The 25,061-nt window shown below is 38.3% G+C and overlaps 1 protein-coding gene across 8 annotated transcripts in view; it reads left to right on the forward strand.

Moving 5' to 3' along the window:
• Nucleotides 1-25,061, forward strand: part of PLAGL1 (PLAG1 like zinc finger 1) — a 114,026-nt gene that overhangs the window by 14,846 nt on the left and 74,119 nt on the right. The gene's annotated exons all lie outside the window — the stretch shown is intronic.

The following is a 25,061-nucleotide window of genomic DNA, read 5'->3' on the forward strand; positions in this document are numbered from 1 at the left end:
TAAAGTATATACCAAAAAAAAAAAAAAGCTGAAATAGTATCTGCCACAAACTCTCAATAAATATTAGCTTTTACTCTTGCTATTACTACGGCTTCTACTACTGTTAACTTGCTACTCTTCATTGGTCTTCAACCCACAGCTCATATGTCTGCAAAGCATTTCCTGTTCTGGAAAAGAATAAAGTCAAACTGTCTCTTGACCACAGATCCCTTTCTGACTAATATATTCTCTCTTTTTCCCACCTAAGGGTTTTAAAGATTATTCAAGATTAGCTATCTTTACTTCTTCATCTCCTATTAGTTTTTTGTTTGTTTGTTTGTTTTTGAGACAGAGTCTCACTCTGTCACCTGAGCTGGAGTGCAGTGGCGTGATCTCAGCTCGCTGCAACCTCCACTCCCAGGTTCAAGCAATTCTCATGTCTCAGCCTCCCAAGTAGCTGGGATTACAGGCATGTGCCACCACACAAATTTTTTTTTTTTTTTTTGTATTTTTAGTAGAAACAGAGTTTTGCCATGTTGACCAGATTGGTCGCAAACTCCCGGCCTCAAGTGATCTGCCTGCCTTGGCCTCCCAAAGTGCTGGGATTACAAGTGTGAGCCACTGTGCCTGGCTACCTCCTAGTAGCTTTTAATATTTTTTAGACATTGTTTTATTTATTTTTGTATTTATTTATTTTTTGAGACTGAGTCTCCCTCTGTCACCCAGGGTAGAGTGCAGTGATGTGATCCTACAACCTCTGCCTCCTGGGTTCAAATGATTTGCCTGCCTCAGCATCCTGAGTAGCTGGGATTACAAGCATGTGCCACCATGCCCAGCTAATTTTTGTTTTTTTTAATAGAGCCAGGGTTTCACTATGTTGCCCAGGCTGGTCTTGAACTCCTGGGTTTAAGCGATCCACTCGCCTCAGCCTCCCAAAGTGTTGGGATTACAGGTGTGAGCCACCGCGCCTGGCCTAGACCTTGTTTTAAATAAGATATTGACTAGTTAAACATTACTAAAATATTTTCTATTTTGAGTACTTTGATTATGTATTTACTACTTACCATGAACTTTGGAGTTCCCTGTAGGTCACTCCCTAAGTCCTTCCTTCTTTTTTTCTCATTAAATGTTATCACTGTGCAGTAATTTTATATTAATCATTTTCTAACCCTGTTCATCATTTTCCTTAACATATGTATATGTTTAGTTTTGCTTGTTGTTGAATGTTGTATGTGGAATTATATGATATAAATTATCTGGAGGCTTGCCTTTTGAACCTAACTATAATTTCATCCATTTTTATTGGCATAAAGAATGCCATTATGTGCCACAATTTATTAATTTTCTTGTGGATGGACCTTTTGGCCTTTTGCTACTACAAACAGATTTGCTATAAACTTTCTTGCACATATATCCTGGTGTATATATGTGTAAATGTTTCTAGGATTTATACCCAGGAATGGAATTTCTGTAGCATTTAGTATATACCCCTTTGTATTTGCTGACTATTACAAATTGTTGTATAATTTGTTGTTGTGCAATTTAATACCCCTACCAGAAATGTAAATCTCTTCTTGTCAACCTTTTCATTTTGGGAGTGTAAAATGGCATGTGATATTTTATTTGATTTTATTTTTGAGACACAGTCTCACTCTGTCACCCAGGCTAGAGTGAAGTGGCACGATCTCGGCTCACTGCAACCTCCACCTTCCAGGTTCAAGCAATTGTCATGTCTCAGCCTCCTGAGTAGCTGGGATTACAAATGTGTGCCAACATGCCCAGTTAATTTTTATATTTTTTTGTAGAGAAGGGGTTTTGCCATGTTGGCCAGGCTGGTTTCAAACTTTGGGCCTCTAGTGATCCACCCGCTTCTGCCTCCCAAAGTGTTGGGATTACAGGTGTGAGCCACTGCATCTGGCCAGCATGTGATATTTTAAAATTTCATTATCTGATGACTAATGAAGTCAACCATCTTTTCATTTGTTTCACAGCCATTTCTGTTTATTCTTCAGTAAAACACCTGTTTATATGCCTTGCACGTTTTTCTTTTGGATTGTCTCTTCCTTATTTATTTGTAATAACTTTTTGTAATTCTGGAATAGCAAACCTATCTCCAAAATTTGTGGGTTGTGTTTTTACTTTATGTCTTTCCCCTATCCCTGAGCTACTTTTGATATATTTTTTAATATCACTGGCTCTCAGAAATTTTATGATATATCTTGGTGTGGTTTTCTTTTCTTTTTGTAAAAAAACAACTTACTGAGATATAGTTCACATATCATACAATTCACCCATTTTGAATGGCTTTTAGTATATTCATAGAGTTGTGCATTTTCCACCATAATCAAGTTTACGACTTTTTCATTACCCAAAGAAGAAACCTTTACCCTTTAGTCATCATCCCCACACCTTTCATCACTTTTAGCTCTAGGCAGTCACTAATCTATTTTCTGTCTCTCTAGATTTGGCTACTCTGGGCATTTCATATAAATGGGATCATACAATATGTGGTTCTTTGTGATTGATTTCTTCACACAGTATAATGTTTTCAAAGGCCACCCATGTTGTAGCATGTATCAGTACTTCATTTCTTTTTATTGCCAAATGAATTTTTTTGTATGGATATATCACTTTATTTATCCATTCATTAAAAAAAAACTATTCTTTCCTCATTGAATTGTCTTGGCATTCTTGTCAGAAATCTACTGGGTACAGACATATGGGTTTATTTATGGATGCTTGATTCTATTCATTCATCTATAACTAGCCTTACTGCCAGTACCTCATTGTCTTGATTACTGTAGCTTTGTAGTAACTTTTGAAATTAGGAAGGGTGACCCCTTAACTTTGTTCTGCTCTTTCAATATTTTTTGGTAATTCTGATTCCCTTGAATTTCCATATGAATTTTATGAACAGCTTGTCAGTTTCTACAAAGACATTAACCAAAATCTTGATAGGGCAACCTAATGTAGTGAAGAAGCCTCACAAGTTCAAACAAACAAACAATAAGAAGGTAAGTTTCAGTCGTATTACCATCTTAACACATATGTCTTTATTTTTTGTGCTTTGGGGTTTATTAAGATTCATAGATCTGTGTGGGCTTATCACTTTCATCAGATGTGTAGCATTTTCAGCCATTATTTTGTCAAATGCTATTACTATCCTCCATCTGAGACTCCAACTACTATCTGTTAGACAACTTGATACTGTTCCCACAGATCTCAGAGACTTTGCTTATTTTTTCAATTATTTTTCTCTTTGCATAGGTGGGAGTTAGTTCATTTTAGTATTACCGTTTATTGGTGACAAGCACTAAGTTTTACTTACATTCTAAGGGGGGAAATTGTAGCCTGAACAATGAATCAAAGCAGTACTAAGTCTCAAGAGTACTGTGCTTTTCATTGCAGAACCTTGCGGTGTACATTTCTATGTACAATAGCACAACATCAAAAGCAGTAGTTTGGGTTTGGGTTTTCTTATGAAAGTGACTTTATTTTATAAACAAAGACAGTAAATAGCTAAGAAAATATAGAAATAAAAATATACTATAGTTCATAATATTGATATGCATTGTATTCCTTGAAAGAAATGAAACTATCACCATCGTGATCATTTTCCTTTAAAATATCTTCTAAAATTGCATTGTTTTTGCTTTTTTAAAAAATGGAGTCTTGGGAGGCCGAGACAGGCGGATCACGAGGTCAGGAGATCGAGACCATCCTGGCTAATACGGTGAAACCGCGTCTCTACTAAAAAAAAAAAATACAAAAAACTAGCCGGGCGAGGTGGTGGGCGCCTGTAGTCTCAGCTACTCAGGAAGCTGAGGCAGGAGAATGGCATAAACCCAGGAGGCAGAGCTTGCAGTGAGCTGAGATCCGGCCACTGCACTCCAGCCTGGGCGACAGAGCGAGACTCCGTCTCAAAAATAAATAAATAAATAAATAAATAAATGGAGTCTCGCTCTGTCACCCAGGCTGGAGTGCAGTGGCACAATCATATCAGAGCACACTGCAGTCTCAAACTCCTGGGTTTAAGCACTCCTACCATCTCAGTCTCCTAAGTAGCTGGGACTACAGGTGCACACTGCCACACCCAGCTAATTTTTTTTTTTTTTTTTTTTGGTAGAGATGGGGCTTTGCTGTGTTGCCCAGGCTGGTCTGGAATTCCTGGGCTCAAGTTATTGTCCCACCTTGGCCTCCCAAAATGTTGGGATTACAGACGTGAGCCACTGTGCCTGGCCTAAAACTGCATTCTGATATGACTTACTTGTCACATGGCTTCTCATCTTTTTAAAACTTCTCTTTTAGGTAATGATTAGCTCTGTTTTAGAGAGCTGTCTGTCATGGTGTCTTTCTGTTTAAATGGTTCAGTGGTCCTCTGATCACAGCATAAAGTTCAGTCTCAAAAATCAGTGTTGTATCAGGTGGAATCTTGCCTTTACATGTGTCCTTAATTAAAGCACTAAAATATTACATGCTTTTAAAGACATGCAGGAGTGGTCTGTGACAAGAGGCAAGCAGATAGTGCAGAGAAAAGAGTTAAGGTACTACCTTTAGTTTTCCTTTCCATGTGCAAATGAAGGTGGTATATTCACTTTCTGCCTGTCTCCAGGGCATATAATTCATCACAGCAATGTCTGGTCCTTTTATGATTTGCCCAACACCAAGAACAAACCATTAAGGTTGGCCTTCATTTTACGACAGAGTATTTCAAACCTGTTTAGTTAAATAGTCTCATAATGGGCATTTAACACGTCTCCCTTTTTGCTTGTCTTAGAGCAGTTTTCTGGAAGTTGCGCAACTTCTGTATTTTCACTTTTTCCATTCTTTCCGCTTTCTTTTGTCCCTGAGTAGTGAAGAAGCCTCATAAGTTAAAACAAACAAACAAAACCCAAAAAGCTATTCTGAATCAGAAATGCATGTTCCTAGAGTTGGCCCCTAGATGTCCACCACGCTCTTTCCAGTGCGCCACTTGCACCCGGTAGCAGCCCCAGGACTGGAGTCCTGTCACGTGGCAGGAATTGTCCTATGTCACAAAGTGCTAAGGGTGAGGAATTGTGTAGCAGGTCCCCTTCTCTGGGCAATCTCAGCTGTGGAATTTTTTGGTTCGGAGCATGTGCCCCTTTGGTACTGGGCAGGTGGGCTGGCTGTCCTCAGTCACTAAGACTGAAGCATTGCACACTTGTACCACTTCTCCGCACAAAGTCTGTGTATTTCACAGCTGGTTTCCTCGGGATTTTGTTATAAGGCTTGCGTTTACTAAAATGAAACTGGCAAAGATGAAATAGCCTAAATGGACTGTTCTTAGAGTCAGAGGAAGTGGTTGTCATTTCTGGGCATAAAAGACTTCTCCTCAGGTCCCTAAGCATTAGTGAGCATTGGAAGGAGGCATTCTGGAGGCAGAGCATAAAAGTTGGCTTGCAGCTGCCCTCTGGATCCATCTGGGGTGTCCTTGAAGCACTTTCTTGGGGTTGGAGTCCTGCGTTGAGGGTTTCCAGGCTAAGCCACACATAATCAGATGGCAATCTGGGCACAATAAAACCCAGAAATGCCCCTGCTCCTCCACCTCCTTAAAGAAGTTTCTCACCAGCCCACTCCAGTGATCCCTGAATTTCTTTGCCCCATCAGTTGGCTACCCTTGATTTGAGGGCCTGTAGTAGTGCCAGAAATGCTCTTGACGTTGTCATTTTTCTCATCAACCATGTGAGATCAGTAATGATCTACATTACACATATAAAAAAACAAGGTATCATATCTAGAGGCAAAAATAAGAAAATAAGGTAATTTGAGTATTGGGCATTTTGTTCTAGTCTTACCACTCATAGCAACAAGGATTTGACACAAAGCCTCTTGCCCCCGTAGTGGTTAATATTGAATGTCAACTTGATTGGATTGAAGGATGCAAAGTATTGTTCCTGGGCGTGTCTGTGAGAGTGTTGCCAAATTCGATTAACATTTGAGTCAGTGGACTAGGAGAGGAGATCCACCCTCAGTCTGGTTGGGCACCATCTAATCAGCTGCCAGCACAGCTAGAATAAAGCAGACAGGAGAAGATGGAAGAGCAGATTTGCTGAGTTTTCCTGCCTTCATCCTTCTCCCGTGCTAGATGCTTCCTGCCCTCGAACATCAGACTCCAAGTACTTGAGTTTTTGGACTCTTGGACTTACACCAGTGGTTTTCCAGGGGCTCTCAGGCCTTTGGCCATAGGCTGAAGGCTGCACTGTGAGCTTCCCTATTTTTGAGTTTTTGGTGCTTGTATTGATCTACCACTGGCTTCCTTGCTACTCAGCTTGCAAGCAGCCTATTGTGTGACTACCTTGTGACTGTGTGAGTCAATTCTCCTTAATAAACTCCCTCTCATATATACATCTATCCTATTAGTTATGTGCCTCTAGATAACCCTAATATACCCCCCAACCCCCGAAACATTTTAGTATGAAAAACTTTGAAATGTACAGGAAAGTTGAATTTTATAGTGAATGCCCTTATACCTACCATTAGATTCTATTATTAACATTTAACTGTTCTCAATGTATTACGTACCCATCCATCAATTTACCTTATTTCCAAGTTAATACTCAAAGATTTTTGTCCAAACCTGAAAGACTTCAGTTGAAGTCCTAGATCAGGCTCTGGGAGGAGTATTAGTCTACTCAGTGATGTTAAACAAAGCTGATGCATTGGGCCTGGTTCATCTACTTTGCTTAAAGCTTGCAAAACTCCACAAATCTGAAAATTACTGTCAGCTATGTAAGATGACAATCACCTCCAAGGAAGATTTGTTTCAATCTTAAAAGCTAGGGGGAAATCCTGATTTTTAGAATAAAATAAACTCCAAAGTTAAGTTCCATGTTTGATATTGTAGATGAAATTTTGGCTGTTCAAGGTTCATTATTGCATAATGACAGTTCCTCGGGACCCCCCACTTTTCTTTGCTGGAGGACTGAATCAGCTCCATACTTCCTTTCTGGCATATAATTTCTTGAACCCCCTGAATGAGAGGAGGATACAAAGGAAACAAATAAGTCTTTTATTTTCTCGAAGAGAAACAAACATTAAAAGGACTTGAGGCTTACTTAGTTAACAGGAAAACTGGAGAGTCCTTCATTGCTGCCCTTGAGATGAGTGTGCAGTGAGCCTCATCTTCTAGTCAGCCTGGGGGTTGTGTGCCCAGCAGCCTGAGTCAGCAATCCTGGGCCTAGAGGTTTTAGCCCAGAGGGGTGTGGTGGGGATGGGGGGTCGTCAGCCTGGGCCTTGGCAGCTGAAGAAAGATGGAAGAGCCCTGGAGTGAGGCACCCCAGGAGGGAGGCTGGGGTTCATTAAGCTGGGGCACCCCCTCCTCCAACAACATGATTTTACATGTAAACATAGGTCATTCTTTTCAGCCCTGCATGGAGATGTAATTAACAGTATAAAACACTCCATGAAAATTGAAATCTGCAGTTTTGTATGTACTACATGGAGACCATGTCCTGTAGTGTAGTAAAAGCATCCATGTGTTTTTGATTTTGGATAGTGTATCTTTCATCTCTAGCAATTCTATCTGGGTTCTTCTACATTCTTGAGTGTTTGGAGCATATTTATAATAGCGGTTTTTATGTTCAAGTTTCATTATCTCAGACTTAGAAATGACCATTTCTTTTGACAGATTTTTTTTTTTCTAGTTATGGATCTTATCTTCCTGCTTTTTTGCATGCCGATAATTTTTTGATGTGAAGGTAGACCTTGTGATTTTACATTGTTTTATGCTGGATTTTGTTTTATTCCTCTGAATAGTGTTGGACTTTGTTCTGGCATGCAGTTAAGTTACCTGATCAGTGCTAAACTTGTTCATCTCTTTAGCTAAATATCTCAGTCCACCATTTACACTTCTGGCTTTCCACATAACTACAGGACACATTTCACTAAGCATTCTACTAGTATATAACAAAGATCATCCTTTCTGCAGTTTCTAGTAACGTGTTCCTCGTCTCCTTCTGAACTCTCACTGGTACCACCTTTCCTGTCTGTGTTTCAGTCTGCTGAAGACAATCTAGGTTTTTCCATCATGTTTCTCAAAATTCTTCCAGCTTCTACCCACTCCCCAATTCCAAGGCTTTCCACATTTTTAGATATTTGTTACAACAACACACCACTTCCAGGCAACAAAGTTCGTATTAGTTTTCTATTGCTGCCCTGACAAATTGCCATAAACTTAGTGGCTTAAACCCAGTATTTATTATGTCCTAGGTCCGTAGATAAAAAGTCCAGGATGACCCTGCAATAACTCTGACATCATCTCTCACCATTCTTTGTATATTCCAGGCTTTAGCAATTACAGGCAGTAGTCCTCATGTCACTCACATATCTGTGCACTTCTTGTGGTATGCCCTTTACCTAGCATGCTCTTCCCATTTTGTTTATTGGCTGGTGTCCTGTCTTCTAAAATTCATCTAATGAATAATTTCTTCTAGAAATGTGGGCTCTGCTACTGAGTTCTGCTAAGTGGCCCAAATCTGTGTGTCCATAGTAGCATGTGGTCCTTCATGTTCACTTATCATGCCATATAGAATTATCTATCACATGTCTATTGCCCCCGATATGGTATCCCTCTTAATCTCTTACCTCTCAGGGTTTACTTAGTAATTGCCTGGAACGTAGTAGCAACCAAAGAATGCTTAGAACTGAACTAGGTAGGCTGGGTATGGTGGTTCATGCCTGTAATCCCAGCATGTTGGATCTCTTGAGGTCAGGAGTTTGAGACCAGCCTGGCTAACATGGTGAAACCCTGTCTCTACTAAAAATCAAAAATTAGCCAGGCATGGTGGCACATGCCTGTAATCCCAGCTACTTGGAAGGCTGAGGCAGGAGAATTGCTAGAACCCAGGAGGCGGAGGTTGCAGTGAGCTGAGATTGTGCCATTGCTCTCTAGCCTAAGTGACAAACCAAGACTCCTTCTCAAAAAAACAAAACAAAACAAAACAAAACAAAAAACCCTAAAAAACACAATCAAAACTGAACTAGGAGGTAGAAGAAATTATGACACTATTTTACCACATAGAACTTAAAACTTCTGCCTAGAAGCTAAAAATTAGAAGGCAGATAAAAACTGGCTTAAAAATTTCAATAAGTAGCTGGGCATGGTGGTTCACACCTGAAATCTCAGTACTCTGTGGGGCTAAGATGGGAGGATCACTTGAACCCAGGACTTTGAGACCAGCCTGGGAAAAACAGTGAAACCTCATCTCCACCAAAACAAACAAACAAACAAAAAGCCAGGTGTGGTGGCACATGCCTGGAGTCTCAGCTAGTCTCAGCTACTCAGGAGGCTGGGGCAGGAGGATCACTTGAGCCCAGGAAGTTGAGACTGCAGTGAGCTATGATTGTGTCACTGCACTCCAGCCTGGGCAACAGAGAGATACTCTGTCTCCAAAAAAAAAAAAAAAAAAAAAAAATTGCAGTAAGGTGTAGGGAGAAGCTTGATATAACATATAATATATTTTATAAAAACCATTGTGCCCAATAGGTAAAGGTGAAAAGGTCATCATGACTAGGTAGCTCACAAAAGAGCAAATATAAAGAACTAAAAAATTTGAGAAAATGCTTAATCTCACTAGTAATCAGTATATGCAAGTCAAAATAATGCCACCTCTTTTTAATCATGTTATCAAATATAAGGATCTTATGTTCTCTGTAATGCCTGGGAAAGATGTTCACATACTACTACCAGAAATATAATTTGAGGAACTCTTTCAGAAAGCAGTTTCACAGTTAAATGTCTTACAACCTTTAGACCTTCTGACTAGATCAGCAGTTTTCAACCTTTTTGGCACCACCAGGGACCAGTTTTGTGGAAGGCATTTTTTCCATGGAGTGGTTGGGGGGTGGGCGCAGGTGTTTTGGGGAAGAAACTGTCCAACCTCGGATCATCAGGCATTAGAGTCTCATAAAGCAGGGGTCCCCAACTCCCAGGACCATTACCGATCTGTAGCCTGTTAGGAACTGGGCTGCACAGCAGGAGGTGAGCTTGTATCCTCCCTATACTCCTGCAGCTGATGCACCCTTGAAAGCACTACCTCCTGGCTGGAGGCCAACGAACACAAAACCAGCACACTAAACAAAAACACAACCAAGGACCTTCACAGAGTCCAATTCACTCCCCCGCTACCTCCACTGGAGCAGGTACTAGTATCCACGGCTGCAAGACGTGATGATGGATCACATTGCAGGACTCTTTGCAGACACTCCCCAGTAACAGCCTGGAGCCCAGTAGCTCCTCTGGGTGGCTAGACCCAGAAGAGCAAAAACAGTCACTGCAGTTCATCTCTCAGGAAGCCCCATCTCTAGGAGAAGGAGGAGAGCAACACATCAAGGGAGCACCTGGTGGGACAAAATAATTGGAACAGCAGCCATTGAGTCCCAGATCTTCCCTCTACCCAAATGAGAAGGAACCAGAAAAACAATTCTGGAAATATGACAAAACAAGGTTCTTTAGCACCCCCAAAAGATCATACCAGCTCACCAGCAATGGATCCCAACCAAGATAAAATCTCTGAATTGCCAGAAAAAGAATTCAGATGGTTGATTATTAAGCTAGTAAAGGAGGCACCAGAGAAAGGTGAAGTCCAACTTAAAGAAACCAAAATCATGACACAGGGTATGAAAGGAAAATTCTTCAGTGAAATAGCATAAATAAAAAACAATCACAACTTCTGGAAATCAAGGACACGCTTAGTGAATATGAAATGCCTTGGAAAGTCTCAGCAGTAGAATCAAACAAACAGAAGAAAGAACTTCAGAGCTGGAAGACAAGGCTTTTTAATTAACCCAATCCGTCAAAGACAAAAAAGAATTTTAAAAAATGAATAAAGCCTCCAAGAAGTTTGGGACTATGTTAAACATCCAAAACCTAAGAATAATTGGTGTTCCTGAGAAAGAAGAGAAATGTAAAAGTTTGGAAAACATATTTGAGGCAACAATCGAGGAAAACTTCCCCAGCCTTGCTAGAGATCTAGACATCTAAATACAAGAAGCTCAAAGGACACCTGAGAAATTCATGCAAAAAGATCATCGCCTAGGCACATAGTCATCAGATTATCTAAAAGTCACTACAAAGGGAAGACTCTTAAGAGCTGTGAGGCAAAAGCGTCAGGTAACCTGTAAAGAAAAACCTATCAGATTAACAACAGATTTCTCAGCAAAAACTCTACAAGTTAGAAGGGATTGGAGTCCTATTTATAGCCTTCTTAAACAAAACAATATTATCAGCCAAGAATTTTGTATCCAGTGAAGCAAGCTTCATAAATGAAGGAAAGATAGTCTTTTCCAGATAAACAAATGCTGAGAGAATTCACTGCTACCAAGCCAGCACTACAAGAGCTGCTAAAGGGAGCTCTAAATCTTGAAACAAATCCTCAAAATACACCAAAATAGAACCTCCTTAAAACATGAATCTCACAGGACCTATATAACAAAAACACAATGAAAACAAACAAACGAGCTATTCAGGTAACAAATAGCACAAATAATAGGGTAGTACCGACATCTCAATACTAACATTGAATGTAAATGGCCTAAATGCTCCACTTAAAAGATACAAAATGACAGAATGGATAATAATTCACCAACCAAGTTTCTGCTGTCTTCAGGAAACTCGCCTAACACATACTCACGTAAACTTAAGGTAAAGAGCTGGAAAAATATATTCCATGCAAATGGATGCTAAAAGCAAGTAGGAGTGACTATTCTTGTATCAAACAAAACAAACTTTAAAGCAACAGCAGTTAAAAAAGACAAAGTGGGACATTATATAATGATAAAAAGGCTAGTCCAACAGGAAAATATCACAATTCTAAACATGTATGCACCTAACACTGGAGCTCCAAAATTTATAAAACAATTACTACTAGACCTAATAAATGAGATAGATGGCAACACAGTAATGGTGGGGGACTTGAATACTCCACTGACAGCACTAGATTGGTCATCAAGACAGAAAGTCAATAAATAGACTTAACAGATATTTTCAGAGAATTCTACCCAGTAACTGCAGAACATACATTCTATTCATCAGCTCATAGAACATTCTCCAAGATAGACCATATGATAGGCCACAAAACAAGTCTCAGTAAATTTAAGAAAATCAAAATTAGTACTCTCCCAGACAACAGTGGAATAAAATTGGAAATCAACTCCAAAAGGAACCCTCAAAACCATTCAAATACATGGAAATTAAGTAACCTGCTCCTGAATGATAGTTGAGTTAACAATAAAATCAAGATGGAAATTAAAAAATTATTTGAACTGAATGATAATATGATATATCAAAGCCTCTGGGTTACAGCAAAAGTGTTTCTAAGAGGAAAGTTCAGAGCATTATATGCCTATATCAAAAAGTCTGAAAGAACACAAATAGGCAATCTAAGGTCACACCTCATGGAAATGGAGAAATGAGAACAATCCAAACCCAAACCTAGCAAAAGAAAGGAAATAATGAAGATCTTGCGAGAATCCTCCCCAAGTCGTTCTATGAAGCCACTATCACCCTAATACCAATTTCTTGAATGAGGAAAAATTTCCTGAATGAGGAAATATTGAAAGTGTTCCCCCTGAGAACTGGAACAAGACAAAAATGCCCATTTTCACCACTTCTATTCAACAAAGTACTGGAAGTCCTAGCCAGAGCAATCAGACAAGAGAAAGAAATAAAGGGCATTAAAATTGGTAAAGAGGAAGTCAAACTGTCACTGTTTGCTGATGATATGATTGTATACCCAGAATACCCTCAAGACTCATCCATGAAGTTCCTAGAACTGGTATATGAATTCAGCAAAGTTCCAGTATACAAAATTAATGTACACAAATCAGTAGCTCTGCTATACACTAACATTGAACAGCTGAGAAACAAGAACTCAACCACTTTCACATTAACTGCAAAAAAAAAAAAATACAACAAAATACTTAGGAATATACCTAACCAAGGATGTGAAAGAGCTCTTTAAGGAAAACTACAAAACAGCTGAAAGAAATCATAGATGACACAAAGAAATGGAAACACATCCCATGCTCATGCATGGGTAGAATTAATATTGTGAAATTGACCATACTACCAAAAGCAGTCTACAAATTCAATGTAATTCCTGTTAAAATACCACCATCATTCTTCACAGAACTAGAAAAAACAATCCTAAAATTCATATGGAACCAGAAAAGAGCCTGCATAGCCAAGGCGAGACTAAGCAAAAAGAACAAATCTAGAGACATCACATTACTCAACGTCAAACTATACTGTAAGGCCATAGTCACCGAAACAGCATGATACTGGTATAAAAATAGGTACATAGACCAATGGAAAAGACTAGAGAACCCAGAAATAAAGTCAAATACTTACAGTCAACTGATCATCGACAAAGCAAACAAAAACGTAAAGTGGGGAAAGACACCCTATTCAACAAATGGTGCTGGGATAATTTGCAAGCCACGTGTATGAGAATGAAATTGGATCCTCATCTCTTTTCTTATACAAAAATCAACTCAAGATGGATCAAAGACTTAAATCTAAGACCTGAAACTGTAAAAATTCTAGAAGATAACATCAGAAAAATCCTTCTAGACCTTGGCTTAAGCAAAGACTTCATGACCAAGAATCCAAGAACAAAAGCAACAAAAACAAATATAAATAGATGGGACTTAATTAAACTGAAAAACTTCTGCACAGCAAAAGAAACAATCAGCAGAGTTAACAGGCAACCCACAGAGTGCGACAAAATTTTCACAATCTATATATCTGACAAAGAATAATATCCAGAATCTACAAATAACTCAAACAAGTCAGCAAGAATTAAACAAACAATTCCATCAAAAAGTGGGCTAAGGACATCAATAGACAATTCTCAAAAGAAGATATACAAACGGCCAACAAGTCAACATCACTATCAGAGAAATGCAAATCAAAACCACAATGCGATACCACCTCACTTCTGCAAGAATGGCCATAATAAAAATAAAAATAAAAAAATACAGATGTTGGTGTGGATGCAGTGGAAAGGGAACACTTATAAATTGTTGGCAGGAATGTAAACTAGTACAACCGCTATGGAAAACACCGTGGAGATTCCTTAAAGAACTAAAAGTAGGTCTACCATTTGATCCAGTAATTCCACTACTGGGTATCTACCCAGATGAAAAGAAGTCATTATATGATAAAGATACTTGTACACTCATGTTTATAGCAGCACAATTGCAAAGACATGGAACCAGCCCAAATGCCCATCAGTCAACAAGTGGATAAAGCAAATGTGGTATATATATACCATGGACTACTACTCAGCCATAAAAAGGAATGAAATAATGGCATTCACAGCAACCTGGATGGAATTGGAGACAATTATTCTAAGTGAAGTAACTCAGGAATGGAAAAACAAGCATCGTATGTTCTCACTTATATGTGGAAGCTAAGATATGAGGACACAAAGGCATAAGAATGATACATTGGACTTTGGGGACTTGGGGGGAATGGGTTGGGGGTTGGTGAGGGATAAAAGACTACACATTAGGTAAAGTGTACACTACTCAGGTGATGGGTGCACCAAAATCTCAGAAATCACCACTAAAGAATTTATTCCTGCAACCAAACACCACCTGTTTCCCAAAAACCTATTGAAATAAAAAAATTAAAATAAAAAAAGCTGTACCTTATTCCATTGTATGAACTTATATCCATTGTATTAAAATTTATGTCTTCTATTATTGAACTTTGCTATTAGAAATACAGCTTTATTGCCTAACCTTGTTCTTCCATCATATTGCACATGTTAGTTTATCAACGGAATATATTCTTAAAAGTGGAAATGTGAGATCAAACAGTGCACGTGTTTATACCTTTGATAGATATTACCCGGTTGCCTTCCATAAGGCTGTACCAGTTTCTACTGCCATCAGCAATATGTGAGAGACGAGAGTGCCTTTCTCCAAATGCTAGACAGCATAGTATGTGTTAAGATTTTTGAATCATTGCCAATCTGATAAGTGGAAAATCTCAGCATAATTTTAATTTGCATTTCTCTTAGGATGAGGAGCATCCTTTAATAGACTTAAGAGCTATCTTTCTATTCTTCACGAAATGAGCTGTGTCTTTTCCTATTCTTTGTTCATTATTCTATTGAGTTAATTTTTTCCTTACTTATCTGCAGAAGCTTTCTCTATATTAAGGAAATTAGCCCTTTATTGTGAATCACAGTTACCCTGCTCCCACCCCATCAGGTTGTTGTTGTCTTTTGACTTTGTTTATGGTATGTTTTATACAGAGAATTTGATTTTGTTACATGGTTGAATTTATTAATTTTTCCATGACTGTTGGGGTTTGTGTCAAACTTGGGAATGCTTTCCTTACCACAGGAGATAATTTTAAATATGTTGAAAGATTTATATGTAAAAATGTTCATTCCATTCTTTATAAATTAAAAAAGGTAATTAGAAGTTCAACAACTGAAGAATAGTGCTTTACTTGTGACATAGCTACACAACAGATTATTATGCAACTTGTATAAATAATATTTACAGGAAGTTCCTCAAAACATACAGTAATAAAATGTTTACAAATGAAGGTCATGGAATTATGTTTGTACAAGTTGAGACCAGAATCAAGACAAATTATTCCAGATCATCTCAATTATATAAAAAAAGAGGATAAAAAAATGGAAGGCAGATTAATTACTGTAATTTGGTAGTGATATTATTTTATTTAAAATGTTTCTACGGTCTCTGAAAACTTATAAAACAAGCATGTAGTTTTATAATTAAAAAACACAGCGTCATGGTTGGTATTGTAGTCTCAGCACGCAGGTAACACGCATTTGCTTTGGATCCACTCCCTTTGGGTATTTGACATTCTCTACACCCTCTGCAGCCAAAAGTAGAGCAAAGAAAACTGATCATTGTTTTGTCCTGAATATAGTTAGTTTATCCAGATTTTCTTCTTTTATAGACGGATATCAGGATTGCAGGGAATGTGCTCTTTTATGTATTTCACTGAGAGAAGATGCAGCTCACTTTACAGCCATACCCTAAAATTAGCACTTAACAGTAAATCTTTATTTCTCTCTTTAAAATTCTTGGTGATTTGACTTTCTTTTAAAATTAGGCCCTTTTCCCTGCTCCTCTCCCATCACATCTTCATCACACTTGATAGAGTCTTTTTTCCTCATCAGCTTTACTGAGTTACAGTTTACACACAGTAAAATGCAACCAGTCTCAATGCACAGCTTGAATTTTGACAAATGTGTTTACCCTTGGAGCTGTGACTGCAATTAAGATAGAACATTTTCACGGGACTACAGAGAACTGACTTTTAAAATACATAATTTAAAAGATATAATGTGTTTTATACTAATATACTAATATACTTTGGAACATTTACAAGAGTAATAGTTAATTTTAGATAGAGTATTCTAAAGGAATAAATGTTTGAAAAGTTAATGGCTTATATAGTAACTGCATACAGTTAAATAATTAACTTTACCAAGAAAGCCTGCTTTGGTTATAGCATAAAATTGTAATAAGTAAGAGTGGTAAGGAACCATTTGAGCCGTTATTTAAATTGTTTGAGGTGCTGAGACTTCAAAGGGACAATCCTGTGCATTTTTGGAGTTTTGAATACTTTATATTTCCTTGTTCTCTCTTTTTTCAAAAACAAATGCTGCCAGGCATCTGTATATTCTTATATCAAAATGAAAGACACTCTGAGAAAATTGGGAAGCATCAGCAAAATCCTTTCTTTAGGATCTTTTATGTGAATCTGTGTACATATTTGCAAGACTGGAGAAATGGAGATTATTAGAATGGAAATATAATAGTAAGTTGAGCAAATACGATTAACATTTCCCTGACAGAGCGAAGTGTTTCCCAGTAAAGAGACTATTTAAAATATCTAACCTTATTTCAAAACAAGAACACTTAAAGGAGCTTTCATCTGTTGGAGCAAGAGGTTATATTTATGTAAATCAAAGCACTGTACAGTCTTAGAATTTTACTGTGGTGCTTTTATAGGGCCTTTTCCATGGGTGCAGTTGGTGCTGAAGGAGGGTGGGAGGTGGAGGTCAGTGTTGTTATATTAGCTGTTTTTGTTCTATTCCCTCACTCTTGAGTGGTATTTGCATTCTTCTATTTCTCCTATTAACTACTTCTCTATTTCTTCCTACTAGTTTGTGCTGTTTTCTCTTCTTCTCTAGCTGTTTCTCATGGGATCGTGGAAGAAACAAAAAGATCCTCACCTGCAATTTTCCTTTTTATTCTGAATACTTACAGATTTCACTTCTTAAAGACATTGTACTGCAGATCAAATAAATTTTTTTCTCCTCCTTTCTTTCTCTTTCTTTCTTTCTTTCTTTCTTTCTTTCTTTCTTTCTTTCTTTCTTTCTTTCTTTCTTCCTTCCTTCCTTCCTTCCTTCCTTCCTTCCTTCCTTCCTTTCTTTCTTTTTCTTTCTTTCTTTCTTCTCTTTATTTCTTTTCTTTCTTTCTCTCTCTCTCTTTCTCTTTCTTTCTTTCTTTCTTTTCTTTCTCTCATTCGTTCGTTCGTTCGTTTTTTGAGTTGGAGTCTTTCTCTGTCACCCAGGCTGGAGTGCAGTGGCATGATCATGGCTCCGCACAGCCTCAAACTCCTGGGCTCAAGTGATCCTCCCACCTCAGCCTCCTGAGTAACTGGGATCACAGATGCATGCCACTGCGGCTAATTTTTTAATACCGTTTTTCTAGAGTCGGGGGTCTTACTTTGTTGCCCACACTGGTCTCGAACTCCTGGACACAAGTGATCCTCCTGCCTCGGCCTCCCAGAGTGCTGTGATTACAGGTGTGAGCCACTGCATCTGGACAAAATAATGCTAATACTAAGTTTTATTGATGAGCTTAATTTGCACTGAGAAGTCTAAGCAAATTGATCTAACCTGGAAGTCTGAAATTGAAAAGCTACCTTTTTTTTTTTTTTTTTGTCTTTAGAAATAAATGTTCCTATCTGCTTTGCCAGTAGTTACAGTGGTTTGCAGGGCATCCAAAGGATTAAGCACTAACTAAGCTTGAGCAGTACAGTGTTCTTGTGAATGTAATCTAGAGATTGAAAATACGTATTTATTCTAACTTGAAACAACAAGCAAAGAAATTTGGACAAGTCTGGCTTGGGTATAGATGAATTATTGGAAAATATGGGTTTCTATAAGAATATACCATCAGAAATTTGTTAGGCTATTTGTATAGAAGATTTATGTGGCAGTTGAACCCCAGGTCTCTAAATTTCATAGCCAGGGATGACTATCTTAACTAGACAGGTGCTGTAAATTCTTTCTGGAGATATAGTGAAATAAATTATAAATGAATAAGTATAAATATGCCTTGATACTTCTTTGGCTAAGATTTTGTGAACTAGTTAATACAGTACTATTTTTTTGTATAAACTGTAGAAAACAGTTCTATTTTGCTATTGTTAAAGCAAACTCTTTTTTCTAAGATTTACTTGTCTTTTTTCTTCTGCCAAACCGAAACTCCTTGAGGCCAGGAACATAATTTATTATGGTAGATTTCAAATTCTTTTGGCTTTAAATCTATATTAAGAATTATGTTTTATATCCAGGACATACAAACATACACAAAACAAATAATTTTCCAACCCAGTCTTTTATTATATAAGTTGGATTCTGATACGTTTTATTCTTTTAGTAGGAAGAAGATGCTAGTCATGACTTACCAGCTTGATTTCATGACCTCCTAATGGGTTGTGACCTGCTGCTTACAAAACAGTGGTTTATTGGTGTTTAATTCCCAGTACCTTATAGAGTCCCTAGGATATGTTAGGTCCTCTATAAATGCTTATCAAATACAAGAATGCATGAATAAGTCGGGAAAGTAATAAGGAGCTGGGATAAACCAGAGAAATTCTTTAGAGGTAGATTTTGTCCATTGTTAGTTGTCACTTAGTATTCATATATGTGGCAGTGTTCCCAGACTGACTGAATCCAAATCTCTCAGGTAGAACTTGGGCAAGGAGGTGTTATTTATTTATTTATTCGGGATGGAGTCTCACTGTGTCACCCAGGCTGGAGTGCAATGGCATGATCTCGGCCCACTGCAACCTCCACCTCCCGGATTCAAGTGATTCTCCTGCCTCAGCCTCCTGAGTAGTTGGGATTACAAGTGCATGCCACCACATCCAGTTAATGTTTTGTATTTTTAGGTAGAGACAGGGTTTCACCATGTTGGCCAGGCTGGTCTCAAACTCCTGACCTCAAGTTATCCAACGGCCTTGGCCTCCCAAAGTGCTAGGATTACAGGTGTGAGCCACTGTGCCCATCTAGTAGGTGTTTTTTAAAAGTATCCTTTTTACTTTAGAATAGTTTCAGATTTACAAAAAAGTTGCAAAGGCAGTACAGAGAGTTTCCAGATACTTAGCACCCAATTTCCCCGAGCATTAACATCTTACATTTCTATGGTACATTTGTCACAATTAATGAACCAATAGTGATACATATTATTAAGTAAACCTCATACTTTGGATGGATTCCACTCATTTTCCCTTAAGTCCTTTTTCTATTCCAGGATTCCTCATTACATTTAGCCACAAAGTCTCCTTAGGGACTTCTTGGCTGTGACAGTCTCTCACATTTTCCTTTTTTCTTTTGACAACCCTGACAGTTTTCAAGAGTAGTGATCAAGTATTTTGTAGAAAGTCCCTCAATTTGGGTGTGTTTAATGTTTTTTCTCATGGTTAGACTGGGATTTGGGGGAAGACTACAAAAGAAAGGAAAAGGGTACAGCTGTGACTATGACTTGTCGCTGCTGAGATTGACCTTGGTCACCTGGCTGAGGTGATGTTTGTCTGGTTTCTCCATTGGCAAAGTCACCCCTCCCCACTCCGTAATGTATGTGCTGTATAATAATGTAAGGAGGGCTGTACATGCAGCCTATGCTTAAGGAATGGGGAGTTATGCCTCATCTCCTTGAGAGCGGAGTATCTACATAAATCATTTGAAATTCTCCTGCATAGGATTTGTCTCTTCCCCCTCATTTATTTACTTATTCATTCAATTATTTATATCAGTATGAGATCATACTGATATACATGGATGTTTATACCTTGGATTATAATTCAATACTATATGAATTATTTGTTTGCTCAGATGATTTCAGTTTTGGTCATTAGGAACTCTTTCAGGTTGGCTCTTGTGTCCCTTTGACATACCACCATTATTGTTTTTATTTTTGAGCACTTCCTTACTTTCTGGTATTCAGGATGCTCAAGTGTATTAGGCTGTTCTCATGCTGCTAATAAAGACATATGTAAGACTGCTTCATTTATAAAGGAAAGAGGTTAAATTGACTCACAGTTCCACATGGCTAAGGAGGCCTCACAATCATGGTGGAAGAGCATGGAGCGTCTTTCTTGGCGGCAGGCCAGAGAGCTTGTGCAGAGAATTCCCATTTATAAAACCATCAGATCTTGTGAGACTTATTCACTACACACAAGAACAGTTTGGGGGAACTGCCCCCATGATTCAACTATCTCCACCTGGCCCGGCCCTTGACACATGGGGATTATTACAATTCAAGGTGAGATTTGGGTGGGGACACAGCCAAACCATATCATCAAGGTACATCTTGTATATTCCCTGCCCACCCCTCACATGAATGCTTTCTCCAAGGGGCGTGGTTCCTCTTACTGGAGAATAATATTAGACATAGAAATCTGACCATGTATGTTCATCATCAGCAGGGTGTCACTGTATGTAGGCCGCCTCAGTAGACAGAGCTAGGAAATATAGGGGTGCATACTAACCTATGCATACACACATAGCTACAATTATATTTATATATCCACATATGTCTTTCTAAAGCTGGTCAGGTACAGTGGCTCAGGCCTGTAATCTTAGCACTTTGGGAGGCTGAGGCGGGTGGATTGTTTGAGGCCAGGGGTTTGAGATCAGCCTGGTCAACATGATGAAACCCCGTGTCTACTAAAAATACAAAAATTAGCTGGGCATGATTGTGCGTGCCTGTAATCCCAGCTACTCCGGAGGCTGAGACACAACAATCACTTGAGCCTGGGAGCGGAGGTTGCAGTGAGCCAAGATTAAACCACTGTACTCCAGTCTGGGCAACAGAGCAAGACTCTTGTTGCCTCATTATAAAATAGGAATAGTAAGTTACCTCCCAGAGAGCCAGTATCTTTCAGTTTTATGATTCCATGACTACCTGACCATTTGAAACCTTCCTGGAATGCTACCAATATATAGTTAGCTCTCCTTACCATTCTAATTGCTTTCACAAAGGAAAAGAACTGTGTGGTCCAGACAATGAGAGTCTTTAATTTCTTTGTGGCCTCAAAAAAAAAATAAAAAATAAAAAATAAAATAAAAAATAAAAAAAAAAGCTAAATATGAATTCATAATGATGTCCAACTCTAATCCAGTCCTACCTGGCTTATTCTAGCTTTCCCCTCTTGCTTATCTGTAATTCCCCTAACAGAGAAACCTAGCTCCTACCACCTACCATCTAATTACTTACTTGGCCATTCCCATTGTGCATGGACTGTAGTTTTGGAACTGTTCATCTGTACCCCCACGTGAAACAACTTTACCAACTAGAGTGCAATGCTTATTTTTTGTACAGTTCCTTTTTGTCTTTAATTATTTCCAAAGTTACTTAAATCAGCACCTTTTTTTCTCCAGCCCCCCTTCAATGAGTTTATGCTGTACATATTAGTATTACAGTGAGATTCTTTTGTCGCCGTCTGCATTCCATCCTGGGATTTGCCTATGGTAAGGTTTACCCTTTGTGCTATAAAATTCTGTGGGATTTGTCAAATGCATACTGTTATGTATCCACCACTACGTTATCATACATAATAGCTTCACTGTCCTAAAAAATAATCCCCAAATCCCCTCTGTTCACCCAGTCAATCTACTTCCTTCCACAAACTCCTGGTGAGTTTGAATTGTTTTTCATGTTCATAGTTTTCTCTTTTTAAAAATATTATGTGAATGGAATCATATAGTATGTAGTCTTTTCAAACTTGCTCCTTTTTCTTAGCAGTACACATTAAGGTTCTTCCATGATGTTGCATGAATTAATAGCTCATTCCTTTAGATTGCTGAATAATATTCCACATTATGGATATATCATAGTTTTTCCATTCATCTATTGAGGGACATTGTGGTTGCTCCCAGTTTTGGGCAATTATGAGTAAAGCTGTTATAAATATTCATGTGCAGGTTTTTGTATGGATATGTTTTCAAATCAATTGGGTAAATACCAAGGAGTGTGATTGCTAGGTAGTATGGGAAGTCTGTGTGTATTAGTCTGTTCTCATGCTACAATAAAGACAAACCTGAGACTGAGTAATTTATAAAGGAAAGAGGTTTAATTGACTCACAGTTTCACATGGCTGAGGAGGCCTTACAATCATGGTGGAAGAGCAAGGGACATCTTATATGGTGGCAAGCAGGAGAGCTTGTGCAAGGGAACTCCCCTTTATAAAACCATCAAATCTTGTGAAATTTATTCACTATCATGAGAATAGCATGGGAAAGACCTGTCCCCATGATTCTATTACCAGCACCAGATCCCTCCCACAACACATGGGAGCTACAATTCAAGGTGAGATTTGGATTGAATTGAATATGGGAGCTACAATTCAAGGTGAGATTTGGATGGGAACACAGTCAAACCATATCACTATGTTTAGCTTTGTAATAAACTGCCAAACTGTCTTCCAAAGTGGCAGTACCATTTTGCATTCCCATCACCAATGATGGGTTGTTGCTCTGCATCCTTGTTAGCATTTTGTATTGTCAACTTTTAAAAACAAATTTAGCCATTCTAGTAAGTACGTAGTGGTATCTTGTTTTAATTTGCATTTCCCTAAAGACAAATGATGCTGAACATCTTTTCATATGCTTACATGCCATCTAGATATCTCCTCTGGTGAGTTGTCTGTTCAGATCTTTACCCATCTTTTAATTAGGTTGATTGTTTTTATTTGTTAGTTTTAAGTGCTATTTGTATATTTAATATAAATTATTTCTCAGATATGTGATTTTCAAATATTTCTCCCAATCTGTGGTTTGTCTTTGGAATGTGGGTTTTTAAAAAATTCTTTTGGTGATTCTCAGCCTCTCGTTCAAAGCCCTACACCTGCCTAAGGTAGGAGAGTTGGATCACTTCTTTTGAAGCTATCTTCTCTTATAGCTTCAAAAGCTGGTAACCACCATTCTACTCTCTGGTAACCACCATTCTACTCTCTGTCTACTTCTATGAGTTTCACTTTTTTATACTCTACATGTAAGAAAGATCATGCTGTATTTGTCTTTGTGTCTGCCTTATTTCACTTAACATAATGTCCTCCAGGCTCATGCATGTTGTTGTAAACGATAGAATTTCTTTCTTTAATTTTTTGAGACTATAGAGACTATGTAGATATCCTATTCCTCTTCAGTGTTCCCCCTAGTAGTTTTAGCATCCATTGATAATTCATGTATTCATTATTACTATAATGGTTACAAAATGTAACTTTTCTAAATTATTCCTTCTGTGCTCATTCACTAGTGGGGCTGCAGCTTTGGAGTTTGGTTTGGTGCAAGGACAGGATATCAGGATCTGGACAGTGGTGAGAAAATGATTACAGTCTTGAACCTTGTGGTGTAGGCTGGCTAGGGAAGGTGTGGAAACCAGGAGGGAGTCCAGTGGAGACTGGAGAGTCTCACTGCAGTCAGAGTAAACATTCTGTGAGTAAGAGAGTGAGAAACCAGGAAGAGCTGGAAGTTATGATCAGTGGTGGGAATTTTGGAGTTGGAAGATTTCTAGGGGAGAGCAGATCCTGGTTGTTGAAGTCTAGGGGGTTGCCATGGATTCAGGGAACTGTTTGAATGGAGAGGAGGTTTTCCATTAGGAGGAAGTGAAGGAATTCTAAGATTAGGCTATTGAATAAATAATTCACATGGTTGTCTAATTGGCCCGGGATGATGGGGCAACTAGCGGGGACATTTAACCAGCAGGTGCCAAAATCATCCCTTGAGCAGGCTCGATAATGAGTCTATGGAAAAACTGTATCACGTAAAGTAGGACATTTTAGTAGAGGCGCCAAACTTCACCTTGTGGGTCTTCTATGTTCACTAAATGTCAGTCACTTGAAGATAGAAATGGACATTAGTCAGTTTTGCTTGGGGAAAAATTTTAAGATGTTCTCATGGGAGCCCTGGTGGGGAAGTGATACCTAGATAGAGAAGTCATTGCAAATAGTGGCAAGAGGAGGGAAGGGGGTAGGAATCCTCTGAGCCAAGATTACCATTTCAAAAAAAAAAAAAGGAAAAGCGATTTGAAGCTTGAGAATGGCCAGCATTAAGACCAGCGAGAGGTAGTTTGGCCAGAAGTGATGAGCCTTAAAAAAAAAAACTACACATGTTTATAGGTTTTTAGGGGTTATTTATATTGTGATTAGAGAAAATTAAATCTAGGCACTTGGTGAATATCTGTTAAGTTGAACACACTAAGAGATTTTTTTGAGTTTTTATGGTGCATAATCTGTTTAGCAGACTGTAAATGCCATAATGAGGCTCTGTGGCTGCTTGTTATTGTAAAAGAACACTGGATTAGGAGTCCAAGAGAAGGCTCTAGGTCACTGCCACTGACACACTCGCAGGTTAGAAAACAGACTAATAATGCACAAGGGAGTGCTAATGAAAAAGCTCACAACAAAAAAGTAGCAGAAGGTCAATTCTAATTCAAATTGCTGGTAATAGAGATAAAACCAATCTCATGTGATTTCTCCTCATCCTATCCAAATCAGAAAGGAAATAATTTAATGACATTTATTGAAGGATGATTTGCATGTAATCTAATGGATGTATTTTAGGTGTATCATTCAGTGCAGTACGACAAATACATAGCCCCAATGTAATCTTCTTACTAAGCAAGAGGTGGAGTGTTTCTATCACCTTGTAAAATTCCCCAACACCTCCCCTCCTTCCACTGTAGAAAACTATTGATCTGCTTTAGAAAGACTATAAATTTGTGTTTCTAAAATTTCATATGAATGGGACCATGTGTTGTTTACATATTATGAT

Source organism: Papio anubis, chromosome 6 (genome assembly GCF_008728515.1).
Source record: "Papio anubis isolate 15944 chromosome 6, Panubis1.0, whole genome shotgun sequence".
Classification (NCBI taxonomy): domain Eukaryota; kingdom Metazoa; phylum Chordata; class Mammalia; order Primates; family Cercopithecidae; genus Papio; species Papio anubis.